Source organism: Lupinus angustifolius, chromosome LG18 (assembly GCF_001865875.1).
Source record: "Lupinus angustifolius cultivar Tanjil chromosome LG18, LupAngTanjil_v1.0, whole genome shotgun sequence".
Lineage (NCBI taxonomy): Eukaryota > Viridiplantae > Streptophyta > Magnoliopsida > Fabales > Fabaceae > Lupinus > Lupinus angustifolius.
The window spans coordinates 5,429,150-5,439,555 of NC_032026.1; the positions used below are offsets into that span (position 1 = coordinate 5,429,150).

Genomic DNA, 10,406 nt, shown 5'->3' on the forward strand with positions numbered 1-10,406 from the left:
GCATTGTATGAGCGAGAACCTCCATCAATTATTCCCTTCCACAACGAGAGTACTGTTGTGGCAACAGTAGACACACTGTCAACTGAAAGGGACAACATTCTACATGAGCTCAAAACTAATTTGGAAAAATCCTAGAAAAGAATGCGTTATTAAGTGGACAAAAAAAGGAAAAAGGTGGAGTTTCAGGTGGGAGATATGGTTTACTTGAAGGCACAACCTCACAAGCTTCGGTCATTGACTCCAAAGGTAAATGAGAAACTGAGCCCTTGTTTTTATGGCCCATTTCCTATTGCTAAAAGAGTTGGAGTCGTGGCATATCAACTGCAGTTTCCGAATTACTCTCGGATGTATCATGTTTTTCATGATTCACAGCTCAAACATGCACTTCCTGCTAGTATCCCTTGTCAACAGTTACCAGTTGGGTTGACGGAGGAGTCGGAATTGCAAGTGGTTCCAGAAAAAGTGTTATCCAGTCGAAAGTTGTTGAATGCAGAGGGAAGTTTTGATTAAGTGTGCTGATCTCTGATAAATGTGCTGATCTCTGATAAGTGTGAAATTATACTACATTTGCATTGCATTTAACTTGCACCTTAGGACATAATTAGGACTTTAGGATTGTTTTTAGCTTTTATTTCTCTTTGTTCGGGTTGAGCAGGTGTTTTTAGCTATGTTATGCAGTTTGGATGGATTAAAGCATAAAAGAGTAGAGATTGGGTGCAAGAAGATTGAATTCAGTGTTGCGGCTATGCGAAGAACAATTAAAGGACCAAAAGAAGTCATAGATGTTATATTATATTCCTATTTTTTAGATTTGTTTTGTTGGGTTTAGCCCAATATTTTGTAATTGGGATAAATAAGGGTTCTCCCTCAAGGATTTGACACACTTTATATTACAATTCTCTAATTTAGAATTTGGGATTCTCTTCTACATCATGAGTGAGTAATTCCCTTTTTTTCTAGGATTGGGGCTATGCCCTTTTATATTCAATAAATACTTGTTCTTACTTCTATTTCATTGAGTGTTGTGGTTTGAATCATTAAACTGAGTTTTATTTGTGTGAGTTGTCTGACCAACAAATTACGCCTCTTAGATACATTGGGGAAGGACCGAGAAGTGAAACCAACTATCCGACCATTCTGTTATTCAAACTAGAATCCTAAATCACGAGAGTAGTATTAGGATTCTCGAGGGTTTCTGGAATTCAGCTTGGGTTGCTACGATGCGATTGGACAGAAAGATCCAAGTAAAGGATTTGATTGATAATCATACCACGAGAGTAGGTGCAACTTCAATTGAGTACATGTGCCAGAGCTCGAGAGAGGATGACACATATCAAAGAATAATTTACTCTTACAACTTAAAGTTCATGAATAGGAGCAAAACAAGGATTTGCGTGTGTAAAGGCGGTAACCCTTATCCTGGGAACTCTTCCTAAATTCGATTTCAATCCCTTTTGATTATTTTCATAATTATTCTTGGCAATTGTTCTAAATTCAATTTTATTTCTTATTTGAGTTAAGTATAAACTAATTGTTATAATTAAAGGAGTTTTTCGGTCCTCATGGGATCGATATTTTACTACTTGACGACATAATTGTGCACTTGCGATTTGCCCTATCAAGTTTTTGCCCTTGTTTTTATGGCCCTTTTCCTATTGCTGAAAGAGTTGGAGTCGTGGCCTATCAGTTGCAGCTTCCGAATTACTCTCGGGTGCATCTTGTTTTTCCATGTTTCACAGCTCAAACATGCACTTCCTACTAGTATCCCTTGTCAGCAGTTACCAGTTGGGTTGACAGAGGAGTTGGAATTGCAAGTAGTTCCAGAAAAGGTGTTATTCAGTCGAAAGTTGTTGAATGGGCATAGGGAAGTCTTGATTAAGTGGGCTGATGTCCCAGACCATGACAGCACTTGGGAAGATTTTACATTAGTCCATGAAACTTTCCATGATTTTTACCTTGAGGACAAGGTGTTCCTCGTTGGGGCGGGTATTGATAGGCCTCCAATTAGGAGGGTATTTCAAAGAAGAAAGAAAGTTGATCAGAGTATTTTAGTAAGAAGATAAAATGAGCATGTTTCACATGACTCTAACCAACAAGGCACTTGGAAAAATATGAATGGATAGAATATCCTAGAATCAAGGAAGGAAGGTGAATATGAGAAGGACGAACAACATACTGGCAGCAAGAATCATTTTGGGGAATTGTGGGTGACTGTTGTCACAGGCTATTGAGAGATTATTCCCTTAGTTTCTCTATTATACTTTCTGCATTTTATAGCTTTCTTATTGTACTCTTGCAATTCTCCATGATAGCAATGCACAATTTCTGCATTGTTTAATATAATTTATGCACTATTCTATTTTTATTTTTGTCCTATTTTCTTCTTAACTTGCTGGTATCTAATAGTGGTGTTATAAAAATACATATCACATATGACTGATACTTGGCATTTTAATGGTCTAAAATTGTCATTATCTAACTTCTTTATATGGTGGTATTACAAAAATTTCTATCTTCTATGATTGACACCTGGCATTTTAAGAATTAATTGTGGCATTTTGAAGACCTCAAAAGGTGGTTTCAATTTTGAAATCCTAAACATTATACGGTTTACACGTGTATATTAGTACATCTGTTGGATAGTGAGTTTTCATTTTATTTCCCTTACACATCTCTTCACTCATCAAACTCGTCTCTCTCTCTCTTCTATGTTATTGAAAGTCATCTCTCTCTTCTATCTTCATCTCAAACACATCAAACTCATCTCTCTCTCTTCCTTTTTCATCTCAAACTCATATCTATTTTCTTTCTTAGAATAAAATAGTTGGCTTCTATATAATAATGTAAAGAGTTGGTTGTATTACAAAATTACTTATCACCTATGACTGACACTTGGCATCTTAAGGGGCTAAAATTATCATTATCTAACTTCTTTATATGATGGTATTATGAAAATGGCTATCTTCTATGATTGACACCTCACAATTTAAGGGGTTAATTCTGTTATTTTGAAGACCTTAAAAGATGGTTTGAATTTTAAAATCCCAAACATTGTATGGTTTACACGTGTGCATTAGTACATCTGTTGGACGTGGATTTTCATTTTGTTTCCCTAGCCCATCTCTCCACTTATCAAACTTATTTCACTCTTCTATGTTACTAAAAGTTATCTCTCTTCTTTCTTCATCTCAAACTCATCTTTCTCTTCTTTCTTCAAAAAAATAATTGGCTTCTATACAATAATGCAAAAGGATGGTGTTATTATAAAAATACATATCACCTATGACTAACACTTGGCATTTTAAGGGGCTAAAATTGTCATTATCTAACTTTTTTATATGGTGGTATTATGAAAATGTCTATCTTCTATGATTGACACTTGGTATTTTAAGGGATTAATTGTGTCATTTTGAAGACCTCAAAAGATGGTTTGAATTTTGAAATTCCAAACATTGTATGGTTTACATGTGTACATTAGTACATCTCTTGGACAATGGATTTTCATTTTGTTTCTCTGGCCCATCTCTCCACTCATCAAACTCATCTATCTTTCTCTCTTCTATGTTACTGAAAGGCATCTCTCTCTTCTATGTTACTGAAAGGCATCTCTCTCTACAATCTTCATCTCAAACACATAAAACTCATATCTCTCTTCTTTCTTCATCTCAAACTCGTCTTTCTCTTCTTTCTTCAAAAAATTATTTGGCTTCTGTATAATAATGCAAATGACTGGTAATATTATAAAAATACATATCACTTATGACTAACACTTGGCATTTTATGGGTCTAAAATTGTCATTTTCTAACTTCTTTGTATGGTGGTATTACGAAAATGTCTATGTTCCATGATTGATACGTGGCATTTTAAGGGGTTAATTGTGATATTTTGAAGACCTCAAAAGATGATTTGAATTTTGAAATCTCGAAAATTGTATGGTTTACACATCTACATTAGTACATCTGCTTGATGGTGGATTATCACTTTGTTTCTATAGTGCATCTCTCCACTCATCAAAATCATCTCTCTCTTCTATGTTACTGAAAGTCATTTCTCTTCTTTCTTCATAACAAACACATCAAACTCATCTCTTTCTTCTTTCTTCATCTCAAACTCATGTCTTTCTTCTTTCTTCATCTCAAACTCATATATCTTTCCTTTCTTAAAAAAAAATTTGTTGGCTTCTATATAATAATGCAAAGGGGTGGTGTATTACAAAAAATATGTATTGCCTATGATTAACACTTGGCATTTTAAGGGGCTAAAATTGTCACTATCTAACTTCTTTATATGGTGGTATTTCGAAAATGTCTATCTTCTATGATTGACACCTGACATTTTAAAGGGTTAATTGTGTCATCTTGAAGATCTCAAAAGATGGTATGAATTTTGAAATCCCAAATATTGTATGGTTTACACGTCTACATTAGTACATCTGTTGGACGATGGATTTTTATTTTGTTTCTCTGACCCATCTCTCCACTCATCAAACTCATCTCTCTCTCTTCTCTATTACTGAAATTCATCTCTCTTTTCTTTCTTCATCTCAAACTCATCAAACTCATCTCTCTCTTCTTTGTTAAAAAAAAAGTTGGCTTTCTAATAGAGAATATCAATTTAAATAACTCAAAATAGTTGTTGTTTAAGATATCGTGTTTTAGCTCTATTTATTGATTTTATGCATTTTACTTTTCCTACGGGCAATTTTTCATCTCTTGTGGTTCTAGCGGCTGTTGGGCGCTGTCTGTTATGGTTACATGTGGTGGAAGATAGCATTCATTTGGGTTCTTTTGTTAGTTTAATTGGTTCGTGGCTGACATTTTATTTTGTCTTTAGTAGTGTTTTTTGTTCAAAAGTTTTCATCATTTAAGGCTTGCAAATTGATATTTACTCTTTCAGTTTTCCAAAATTCATTTTATGGATTATATTCATTTAATTTTCCCTCATTTAAGGCTTGAAAATAATTGCTTCTTTCTTTATTTATTTTCTTAGGTATGATATAAAGCCTAATAATTTTGAATACTCTTCATGGATATTAAATGCATTTTAATTTTACCTAAAAGAAGAAATTGTAATATGACAATATTAAAATTTGTAAACCTCGACATTTGGGAGTGTATAGATATTACACTCTAACTATACTTATGAACCTAGGCATTTGGGAGTGCCAATACTTTCATTGTTTCCACATGTTGTGTTAGCTTGGTGAATTTTTTGTATGTGTGATCTTTACTTTATCCATAATTGATTTCTCTTTTCTACCTCTACTACTTCTCTATGTTTAAAAATAAAATATAAATAGTATTTTGATGTTTAAACACTCCTACACCTTCTACCTAAGTTAACGATGTTTAAATTATCCATTAACTTTGAAATAGTAATATGCTTCCAACATATCAGTAATATGCTTTGATATGGTTAGCCAATAATTTACATATTTTTTATTAGAATTATAGAATATCAAGGGTAAAAGAAAATATTATCCAATCTGAAATTCCATGGAGTAAATTTTATACTATTCATCCTAATTTTAATTATTTTTCATATTTTTCAAGTTAAACTTAGGAGAATGAATTGATTGTAGAGCTTCAGACAAAACTATTTCAAATTTAGAGATAAAATTGGCTCATGTAAGGGTAGCTCAAGAGTCTATGCCAAATGGATCTCATGTTCCATGAGCTATAAGCATGACTAGATCACCCGGTAAGAGAAAATGCCTAATAGTGGAAATAGGTGATAAAAGAAAGAAGTTAGAGGAAAATAGGTGATAAAAGAAAGAAGCTAGAGGAAGAGAAGGGCATTGTCATGCACTTTATGATTAGACACAAGTAGCTAAGTCATCTTTACTTCAATGATTTGGTTACATAATTGGTAATTTTATCATGCTTTGTTTTTATTGCACTTGAAAATGCTTTGGTAAAAAATTACTTTAGTTATATAATATTTGTGCCTTCAAGTTGTATTGTTAAACAATATAAGGTGTTGTAAAATATTATCATTGATAACATTCATTGTTAGTTATATCTCATAATTATATTCAATGAATTATATATTTGACCATTTTTTTAATCATTATCCAGTGCTATATTAGGGGATATTTTAGACAGAGCAATCGAAGCAGGGGACACAAAGCATGGGGATTTCTTGAGGCTGGTAATTTAACATATATGATCATTTTCCTTTATTGTGTCTTCCCTCTCCCATGTCCCTTCTTGAAAAAAATTCTCATTTTATTATTGCTTGACTATATTATAAATGTTTTGTTTATGCAAAATCACGTCGAATGATACCTTGAATTATTTGTAAAGACAAAGACATATTTCGCCACTAGTATGAACTTATTGTTAGAAATTCATAATTTCTAATTAAGGTGGGCATCATATATTTAATATAATTATATTTGCTATTTATTTTGGGTCGTAAAATAAGTGATCTAATTTCTGATAACTCATATAGCTTCTAAAATTGAGAACGGATATGGGCTTAATGAGTGGATACACAAATGGTTGGCCTATAGGGGATAATGGGAACCCTATTAGTTAACACACAAGGAACGATTATGGTATCCAAGACACCAAATCACAAATAGTTTTCACCTCTCCCCATCAGAGAGAAAATGAAGGTCCCAAAAGAAATTAAGGATTTGGTTGAGAAAGGTCATCATACCAAAACTCTCTCAAAAGGTACATCAATGAGTAGATTAGAGAACATGGATTCAGGTATGACTTTGTATCCTTATTTTATATTATGTGTGAGAATCATGAGATTCAAGATCCTAGGATTGGTATTTCACCAATCATCAGGAAATATCTAACAAGTGGTAATAGAGTTTTAGGTTCTAAATTTTATGGTTCTCCATTAAAGATGATTTTCCCCCAAAAAAATTTATGAACCCTAACTTTTAAATTTGGGGATTTTTATGCTTCCGCTATTGGTTATAAAAATTAGGTATTTAGGAATAATGAGGATAACTTTTATCTGCTTCCGCTTATTTGAATTATGAGTAATTTGTATTATAAATCTATAACATGTGTTGAAGTATATATTCAGGTATGTACATGAACAATGCATTAACTTTTATAACTTTGTTATGCAATATGTATATTATATTTACACTAATGCCTTACTGTGGGACATTGACTTTTGTCACTTTACAGTTTTGCAATTTGTTAAAGTATATGTATAAGGTATGTACATGTTAAGATGTGTTTTTATTTTATACGTGTACAATATGGAATTCATGATCTTGTATATATTATGAGTTAAAATATACATATTTACATATGTAATTTTTTCGAGCTTGATGTTCCTCTGATGTTTGGAATTACTGATTAAAGTTAATATATATATATATATATATATATATATATATATATATATATATATATATATATATATATATATATATATATATATATATATATATATATATATATATATATATATATATATATATATATATATATATATATAATGGTTACGGTTAATGCTTAAAAAGGTATATATATAGTGTTACATATATGTTTTAAGGATATGCATGGTTATATTTGATTAACATTGCATCCATTTTTATGCATTGATATATATGTAATATATTTTTTTTTGATTTAGAATTATATTGTGGGATTAAATTTGTTAATGATAAAAGATATCAAATCTGAAGATTTTAATTCCAAGATCATAATTTTTTATAATGAACCCATATTGTTTTCCTTTTGTCTGATAATTATTTTTGAATTAATTGATGAAATATGTTGTCAAAGTAATTTCTATTGTGGAAATTGATTAAAATTACACAGATGAGTATGAGGTTATTTATGCGAATTGTATTCGGCCCAAAGGAAGACACAATTTGGCCAAGTAATAAGATACATGTTATGATGAATATGTAACAATTATAATGTTTTTTTCATATGAATATTAGTTGGTCCAAAGAAAGGCTATTGTTTGGCAGAACAAATTGTTAATATTTGATCATTACGTTGAGAGTATCACTTACAAATTAATTTCTCTGTCCAAAGACTAGAAATTGATGTTGTGCTATGTATCTTGTGATGAGTCTATTATGTGAACATATCTTGTTATATATATATATATATTACATGACTTGTTTGTTTAAATGGTTGCAACCAGTGGTGGAGGATTATAGGGGCACGTGGGGGCAGCTGCCCCCCTGAATTTTTCCTCGGAACATATTTGTTGTTGAATAAAATGTGTCGCTTCGTGTGTTATTTGTTGTGATTGATCGGAAAAATACTTAATTATTAAACTTCTAAATTATAAAATAATTTTTTGCAGCCAATCATAACAAGTAACACATAGAGTGACACAATATTTGGCAAAACACATGTACTATATTTACCTACACTCAAATGACATCTTTATGAAGATACTAATTGAAGCTCGCATATTTATTTAATTTGAAACTTGATAAATAAATATTTTTTAACTTGTGTGTCATTCTAAAAATTATACATAATGGATCTAATTCTCTTACACGTGTAGATGTTGATGTTGCTTATAATAATATGACTTCATGTGAGTTCGAAATTAATTTATACTTAATGAAAGAGATTATGTTTGTATTGATAATATATATACATACATATCCTAAGAATGCTTATAAGTTATTTGATATTGATAAAATATTTATTTTTGTCTAGTAATTATATGTTATGGATTTTAATGAGCAAGAGAATATTAGTTTGAGATGTCAATTTCAACATTTTATTCTTGATGTTCTTAGTCATTCAAGTTTGAAAAACTTTCAACAATATGTCGTTAGTCATATATTGTTTTATCAAATTATTCATCTTATCTTAACTATTGTGGTTCAATTAACATAAATGTCATTTTCAACAAAAAAAACAACCAAACAAAATTAGATAGGAAGATAGAAGATGAATTTATTGCACACAACATAGTGATTAATATTGAAAATGAAATAACTGAAAATTTTAGTTATAATCTAATAATGCATGATTCTTTATATTTTTTGTTATTGAATTAATTTTAGTTACAAATTGTAATTAAATTTTGTTGTCCCTCCTAAAATTTTGATCAAGATCCACCACTTGTTGCAACACTTATGGTTTGTTGCATTGGTTGGTGACTAATTACATTATTAAGTGGTTGCTATTGTTGAAGCATTGTTTCTGTTTTGACAGTTTGCCATGCCATGTTTAATCATGTATAAAATGGTAATATATTTTTTTATGGAAAATTCAAAAGGACCATTACTAGAATTCGAAATGCAGTCATGGTGATGAAAATGATGCAATGCTACCAATGGGCTATAATGGATATATGTATTTATATGTGGATATAAATAATATATGTTTTGGATTAAGGTTATGTTGAATCAAATTTAACTAAATGGTTTTTCTTTTGGAAAATAAAATTGTTTGACATTTTAAGTGAATCTATTAAATATGTCGCCAAAGTGACATATTTTCTATGAATTGTTCATAATAAATGTCAAATGCTAGTGCGTATGTGTATCTATGTGAGTATTAATCGGCCTAGAGGAATATCATTATTTGGTCGGATTGTATACACACATGTGATGATAAACATGTGATTATTACAAAGTTGCATATGTGAATGATAAATCATTCCAAAGAAAGGTTTATTATTTGACATGTATTATGATCAATATTTGACCATTACAAACAAGAGTATCATTAGTGATTGATATGAAATATCAAGCCAATTGTATATTTGCATTTTATGCGAATAGTAATTGGCCCAAAGGAAGATTACTATTTGGCCCAAATTACAAATATACTTGTAGCAATACATGTGTGATAATCATATGACTTTCCATGTGAATAGTAAGTCGGTCCAAAGAAAGACTTATTGTTTGACAGATTATCAATGTTTGATTACAACATTGAGTGTATCACTTACAAGTTAATATATTTGTCCAAAAATTGAATATTAATGTTGTGCTAGGTAACTCGTGATGTGCCCCATTATCATTTGAATTTAAGTATTATAGTTGAATGTGAGTTTAATTGTAAGAATGATTACAATTTGTTTTGTTCTTTTACTAGTGTTGCAAATATTTATGCTCAAATTAAGAACATCCCATTGCTAAATGGGACAAACTTTAAGATCTATAAGGAAGTCGTAGAAATTATTCTCGGCTGTATGGATTTAGATCTGGCACTTTAGGTGGATAAATCCATTTCTACTCCGAAAATCCTCGATGAGGTTAAAATTGAGAAATGTGAATACCCTAACCAATTGTGTATAATGATCATGAAACGCTCTACTCCAGAAGCGTTCCATGACTCTATTTCTTAGGGTCAGAGTGCAAGGAATTTCCTTGAAGAAATAGAATCATACTTTGCCAAAAATAAAAAGGCGGATACGAGTAGCTTTTTGGCTAAACTCATCTCCATTA

At 30.9% G+C, this 10,406-nt stretch overlaps 1 pseudogene; it reads left to right on the top strand.

Moving 5' to 3' along the window:
- Window positions 1,641-10,406, top strand: part of LOC109332487 — a 13,310-nt pseudogene continuing 4,544 nt past the window's right edge.